The 7,755-nt window shown below is 47.3% G+C and overlaps 1 long non-coding RNA gene across 1 annotated transcript; it reads left to right on the forward strand.

Moving 5' to 3' along the window:
* Positions 1-240: 240 nt before the first annotated feature.
* Positions 241-3,796, forward strand: LOC309614510. The gene is made up of 2 exons (XR_014236205.1): positions 241-1,830; positions 2,725-3,796. It is a non-coding gene; the product is annotated as an uncharacterized lncRNA (long non-coding RNA).
* Positions 3,797-7,755: the final 3,959 nt, after the last annotated feature.

Raw genomic sequence — 7,755 nt, forward strand, 5'->3', positions numbered from 1 at the left:
AAAAAATGGTTCTGAAGAACCTAGGGGCAGGACGGGAATAAAGACGCAGACGTAGAGAATGAACTTGAGGACACGGGCGGGGTGGGGAAGGGCGAGCTGGGACAAAGTGAGAGAGTAGCATTGACATATATACACTACCAAATGTAAAATAGATAGCTAGTGGGAAGCAGTCACATAGCACAGGGAGATCAGCTCAGTGCTTTGTGACCACCTAGAGGGGTGGGATGGGGAGGGTGGGAGGGAGGGAGACGCAAGAGGGAAGAGATATGGGGATATATGTATACGTCTAGCTGATTCACTTTGTCATACAGCAGAAACTAACACACCATTGTAAAGCAATTATACTCCAATAAAGATGTTTAAAAAAATAAAAAATAAAATAGGTACTTCTTTTAAACAAAACAAAACAAAACCAAAACCTGTTCAGCCAGACTGCCCGGTTTCCTTACACAATAGCTATCTTAATGAAATCTCAAGTTCCTTTAACTCTATCCGAGAGCCTCTTGAAAGGAAAAGCACCCAGGTTCCCGACTCTGGTCTAGAAAGAGTGCATTGGGTAACCAAGCACTTCTGTCATCAGCCAGCTCTAGGGAACAGACCCGCCCACTTGCCTCGGCAGCAAACACCGGCCCTAACTTCACAGCAGGTAATCCTTTCGCTCCAGCTGCCAAGAAGTGGAAAATAATCATTTATGGGAAACCAGATGGTGCTGCCTTGGAGCCCTGAGCGTGGTGGAGGGTGGTGGTGAAAGGCCCACCGTGGGGTCAGGCTGCCTGGGTTGAAACCCTAGCTCAGTAACAACCTCCCTGTGCCTCAGTCTCCTGCTCTGTAAAATGGGAATAACAAGACTCCCTACCTCTGCAGGGCTGTTGCTTGGATCTGATGAATCAATTCACATGTGTAATGTGCTTCCAGCAGCGCCTAGCACGTAGTCACGCCCATGGGACTTTCAAGAGTTATATTATTTGTCATAATAATGATAACAATGAATATTAGTTTTATTGAACTCTCCACCATTCTGTGGCCACCCAGCTCCTGGCAATATTTTTACAGGCAGAACTGCACAATCAAGAAGCTTTCAGATTTGCAACAGAACCTGGCAGGGAGGGTCAGAGTCTGCTGTTGGGGAAAGAGCTGGTGGGAGGTTAGGATGAAAGAGGTTAGGAGAGGGGTAGAGACCGAGGGTCCCCTCCTTACAACAGGGCCTGAGATGGGGTTAGGGATGGACGGACTTCAGGAGGACCCTCCCTCAAACTCCCGGGCAGCCCCTCTGCTCAGCCCTTGCTTCCTACTGCCAAACTCTTCCACAATTTGAGGGACCAGTTTGTTTGGTGGGACGGGGTAGAAGGGAAGGTTCTAGAAGGGGTAGGCCCAGGGGACCATCATGTGGCTTTAGGCAAAGGTGACAGTATTCTGAAGTATCCATAAGCCATGAAGTGTTTGAGGTAACCCCTGGGGGTGGAAATGTTGAATTTTATCTGAGCCCTGTGTTCTGGGAAAACAGCATGATTAAGAAATTCCCCACCCTCTTGTGTTCCGGAAACAGCTTACTGAAAAGAAACACCCTCCCCCAATATGACCTGGATTAGACTCAAGGATGCCGCTGCCTTATTTGCCGAACACAAGGCCAGACTCAGGCCCTCCCCCCACAAATTCCCATCTTTTGCTTCATAAATGATTTGCTGGATTGCTCGCCCCACTGATCAACCAAAACGAACCCCTGTTAACAGAACTCGGGTTAAGCGTCTCTCCTTCCTCAGGTCCCTGAACCCTGGCCCACCCGCAGGTGAGCAGGCAGACAGCGCCTCCTGAGAACAGGCTGGCCTTGGGGTAAGACGTTCTCTGATCTGCTGCCCGACCCTCTCCCTCCTACTCCCATTCAGACGACTTCCCCACACCCACTCTTCCTAGCCTTGTTTACTCTTTTCCATAAAAGAAGAACCCTGCGCCTAACCTTTCAACACTCACAGATCTATGGTCAGAGCGTTCAGCAAACTGCAAGGGTCCCTGAGCCCCACCTTCCTGCTCACAATAATCCTGCCAAATAAAGCCTCGCCTTACAAAATCTGGATTTGTTTCTTATTGGACAGAGGGGAAAACCTCTGCGTGGGACCTCCCGAGCCGTGGTTTTCTAGAAGGCTTAGGTCTTTCTCTGCTCCCGGCGGCTTTCTCAATCTTTAAGAAACAGAGGATCCCTCCCGCCCCCTAGTCTCCACGGAGGAGCCTTCTTTTTTTTTTTTTTTTATAAATTTATTTATTTATTTTTGGCTGTGTTGGGTCTTTGTTGCTGTGCGCGGGCTTTCTCTAGTTGCAGCGAGCAGGTTTTCTCTAGTTGCAGCGAGTGGGGGCTACTCTTCCTTGCGATGTGTGGGCTTCTCATTGCGGTGGCTTATCTAGTTGCGGAGCACGGGCTCTAGGCGCGCGGGCTTCAGTAGTTGTGGCACGTGGGCTCAGTAGTTGTGGCTCGTGGGCTCTAGAGTGCAGGCTCAGTAGTTGTGGTGCATGAGCTTAGTTGCTCCGCGGCATGTGGGATCTTCCCGGACCATGGCTCGAACCCGTGTCCCCTGCATTGGCAGGCGGATTCTTAACCACTGTGCCACCAGGGAAGTCCCCACGGAGGAGGCTTCTGAGACGTGAGCAGCTGCTCTTCCCGTCTCTCTCTCCCGCATGGCTCCTCCATCCTCTCCTCCCGCCTCGCGCCGACTCTGCCTCTTTCTGCTCCAGCAGCTCCAGAACTTCAGCCAGAACCTGATGGCCAGGCCGCCTACACGCCCCACGGCCTTGCAGCGCGGAGCCCTCGTCAGCTGTCAGCTTCCCTCTGGTCTGTCACCAACTTACACGACCTGGCAGATGGCTGGTCACCCTCTGGATTGGCTGCCTGCAGTCAAGTCCTCACCTCTGGTCCCACCTGCTAAGCCAGGTTAGGTCACCTGATGAAAACCACAGATGCTCAGACAGCCGTGCCCCAGGCAGCAGGAGGCGTTTCTCTTCAAAGGCGCCCAGGCGGGGCCAGCGATGATGGATATTTCCACTCCAGCTCCGCAAGGAGGCTTCAAGAAAGCCAACAGGCCTCTTATCAACTGAAAACCGACTATTCTTTGGAAGCAAGCATGAACTCAACCCCCAGTTGCTTAATTTGTTTATGTCTCCACTTTTGCAGGATATCACTTGTTTCATTCTTTTCTCTTTTACATGGTGCATTAAGAGTAACTGAAAGTGACTTCTCGCGGAACAGACCCCCCCCTACAAAATTCCACAGTTTCACCACGAGCCCAAACAAGAGGAAATCTCTCCACTGGCTTGCTTGGTCTGGAGTAATTATTTGTTTCACGTAAAAAAAAAAAAAAAAAATTCTGTTTTTCTTTTTCGCTGGTGCTGCAGCAGCACACAGAAGCCCCTTTTTTTCTTTTTTTAGCTTCAGCAGCTCAGGATGCTACACCATGCACAGATGTGGAGGAGGTCCCGTTCACTCTGATGGTGTCGGCGGTACGTCTGTTGAATAATATAAAGGCAGCCGCCAGAGTGAAATAACGCGGAGGAGCCCATGTGAAGGAGTGGCCCTGGAGGGACCAAATCAGAGATTCCCAATTAGGGGTTCACAAACAATGGGAAATGCCACGTTCAGGATTGACTGCTGATAAGAACGTCCCAGCTAATTAAAACTCCAGGGCTCCCCGGCTCCCCACGATTTATAATCAGCCCGGGAGGTAACACTTGCCCATTTGTCAGTTCCTGCTGATAAGAAGTTCTGCTTGACAGTTACTGAGGTCTTTGATAAATAAAACATAGGAAAACAGATGGATTACGACTTAATAAATGCAGTGTTGCCGGGGAAGTTTTTAAGGTGCAGAGGTCGTGACCAGCATTGGCATCACCTGTGAGCTTGTCTGAAACGCAGAGCTTGGTCCCTGCCAAAGGCCCATTGGGTCAGAACCTGCACGTTCACAAGACCCCTGGGTGATTTGTGCGCACATTACAGCTGGAGAAACCTGGGACAGAGTACAGTTGAACGCGAGCGAAGGAGGCAGAGAATAAGGATGGGGAGGGACACAGCATTCCAAACATGCAGGGCCACCACTGCAGAATGGGTGAGACGGCCCCCCACGTCCTTCGCGGCTGGTGTTCATTGATTCCAGTCACCCAAAAAGTATTTATTGAGTGTGCACTTTCAGTGAGGTACTATTGTAGGCATGGGGCACAGTGGTGTGCTGGTTAATGTTTAACAACTTGCTCTAGGGGAGGAATTCCATCATGATTGGTGCTAGTATCTTCATTTGTGTTAAGATGAAAGTAAGACAACAAAGGCACATACTAAAACTTTACTTCTTCACCAATGACCTGAGCGACTTCTTTGCTGAGTCCGATAACAGTTACCAAATACTGGAAGAACATCTCTTTAATTCTTTGTGCTATTTACAACTTAACATGACATACATACATTCATAATTTAATCTACATTATTAACCTGTTGTCCACCTGTCTTAATCTAGGCAATCAACCAAACAGTAAATCAAGCTCTGATTTGTGGTGTTTGCTGATTCTTGCAGTGTAAATACCCCCACCGTGGCCACCATGCCAACACGATGTCACACAGCACACCACTACACGGTGTGTCCCCTCTACAGATAAATAGACGCGAACGACCTCAAGAGCAGAGGTAATAGTACAATCATTAGAAAGCGATGAGTTTTGAGTATTCATTATCTTTGCAGCATAATTTGTTTTTGTAATCTAATTTTTAATAATGTCAGTCTACAATATTCCTTAAAACGTAACAGTTGGCTCTCCCAAGCTGGTAGGAGTTGGTTCCAATGCAGCACTGGGTAGGGGTTTTAACCACGCACAGGGCAGACGTGGCCCCATCTTCTGAGCGTACAGTTTAGTGAGGGATCTTGAGCTTCATTAAACCCAGCTTCCCTTAGACTAAAGGCAGAGGGTGGGAAATGAAATTGGCCCTCGGTTTGCTCTGGTGCCCACTCTGGCCTAGGAAAGCCCCTTCCCCAGGTGCAGCCCCAGGGACCGGGCCTCCAGAGCCCCCCACAGAGTGAGGTCAGTGGAGACCCACCAGGAGAGGGGAGGAAGAGGAACCAGGAGGCTGGAACAAAGAGAATTTTGGAGAGGAGATTAGGGAAGGATGACCTTGGCTTGCCATTCCGAAATCTGGGCCACCCATGGAAGAAACAATGGCAGAGCAAGTAAGCTCTTGAAGAGGTGCCTCCAAGAGCTAGAGCCCAGCCTAGACTGAGGCCAAAACTCCTGGGCCTGGAGCCAGGAAGGGAACTACCTTATACGGCGGTTCCCTACTACGGGCAGGTTGGATGACTCATACGTTCCCTCACATTTGACCCTCACACAACCTGGTGGAGTTGGCACCTTTGCCAACTTGAACTGATGGAAGGAGAAACTGAGGCTCAGAGAGGTTAAGGAACTTACCCCAAATCACACAGACACAAGGTGGCAGAGCTGAGACTCAAACACAGGAGGTCCACAGCTCTTCGCCTGCCTGGGACGGGGACCAAGGACACACGAGACCCAGGTCACCCTGGTTGATAATATTGCGGCCACTCCCACCCCTGTCCCATGCCCCTAAGTGAGGCAGGGCCATTCCTGGCCATCCTGAATGGCTATCCCTACCCACTCTGGGTCCCCTTTATGACTTGTTTCTTCCCTCCCAGGTCCGGCGTTATTTCCCTTTTGTGACTGTTTTTCTGGTAACGGTGCTGCAGACATGGCCCTTGTCCCAGCCACGGTCCTTACTACATGCAGCTACCCTGGTTTATTAGGCTCTTTAAGCTACTTTGCTGCTCTCTCCTTGCCACACCCCTAATCTTCACTTTTCCTCTAGCTTCCTCCAGGGTTATTGATCGTCAAGACAAAGGTCGTCGCAGACTCAAAAGAAACAGGGAAATGGGCAAGAGAAGGCTGACTTCTGGCTGTCAAGTTTGCTCTCACCAACATTAAATTGAAAGATGGAGATGGAGGAAGCCCTACTGTGTATCCTGTCTCTTCTCAAGCTACATTTTACCAGAACCTAGAGTCAGAAATAACAATCATTATAATAACATTCTCTGCTAGCATCAGATTCACCAGTGTACTTTCATACACTTGTACATCTTTGTTAATTCTCAAAACAGTTCCGCAGTGCAGGTAGAGTAGGTATTATTACACCCATTTTACACATAAAGAAACAGAATAGAAGGGTCATGTCACACCTGAACTTCCAGCTCTGGACGAGATGGCATATGCCCATTCCTCCCAGGTCCTCCTCCTTACAACTGAAAATCCCTAGACATGACAGAACAAAGAAGCAGAAGACAGAGTTCCCCTCTCCCCTTCCCTGGTGTCAGCAGGGCTTCTGCCCCCTACCCTGCAACAACAAAGCAGTGGGATTCAGAGCTCCACCTCTCCCGTCCCTGTGTCAGGGGAGCCTAGCAGGGGGGCTCAGAGACAATAAGATGGTGCAAGGTGGTTCTCCACTTTCACTGGAAAGGTGTCAGCAGAGCCGAGGGGAAAGCTAACTGCTGCCTACGCAGCTGCAATGAGGAAGAGTCAGCACTCACTTCTGCTAGGATGGTGTCAGGGGCTCAGTGGGAAGTGATCATGCAACCCGTCCAGCCCTCATCCATAACACCTTATGGAAAAACCCGAATGAACTTTTTGGCCAACCCAGTACACCTCAACAAGGAGACTGCCTGCTCAAAAAGAAAACTGGAATAGGATCCAGGGTCTCGTAATATAACACTCCCAATGTCCAGGATAGGATGGAAAAATCACCCCTCATATCAAGAACCAGGAAAATCACAACTTGGATGAAAAAAGACAGTCGACAGGCATTATACAGAGATGAATCAGAGCTTGGAATGGTCAAGAATTTAAAAGCAGCCGTGGTAAAAATGCTTCAACAAGCAATTATGAATTCTTTTGTAACAAATAAAATAGAAACTCTCAGTAAAGAAATAGAAGTTATTAAAAAGAACCAAATGGAAATTTACAAACTGAAAAATACAATAACCAGGAAAAAAACCCAAAACCTCACAGGATGGGCTCAGTAGAGTGGCAATGACAAAGGATAGAATTAGCAAACTTGAGGACAGAGCAATAGAATTTCCCAATCTCAATAACAGACAGAAAAATAAGCTGGAAAAAAAAGAAAAAAGAAAATATTTTCAGAGACAGAAAGAAAAGAATTAACGTTTATATCTTCTGGGTCCCAATTAAGACAAAGCAAAAATATTGAAAGCATTCAGAAACAACACACTACTTATTTGGGAAACATCATATGGGAATGATAGCAGATTTCTCATCTGAAACTATGGAGGCCAAAAAGAAGTGGTTCAACATTTTCCAAGTGCTGTGAAAAGAACTATCAACTGCAAATTCTATATTTGATAAAAATATCCTTCAGAAATGAAGGGAAAGAGAGACATTCTCAAATGAAGGCAAACCAAGAGAATTTATTGTTGGCAAACATATCCTTAAAGATTGGGTAAAAGAAGTGGTCTAAACAGAAGCTTTTTAAAATATAACTTCTGTTTCTTTACTGAGAATTTCTATTTTTTTCATTTGTTTCAAGAAAGCTTGGAACTTCAGAAAGGATAAAAAAAAGAACTTTGGAATGTATAGAAATAGGGATAAATATAATGACTATACTTCTCATGAGTATCTTAAATTGTATTTGATAATTGAAGCATAATTATAACATCTAAAGTGATATTCACGTATGCAGAGAATATACTTAAGGCAATTAAATATATA

The sequence above is a fragment of the Balaenoptera borealis genome (genome assembly GCF_965194805.1).
Source record: "Balaenoptera borealis genome assembly, chromosome: 16".
In the NCBI taxonomy this organism is placed as follows: Eukaryota; Metazoa; Chordata; class Mammalia; order Artiodactyla; family Balaenopteridae; genus Balaenoptera; species Balaenoptera borealis.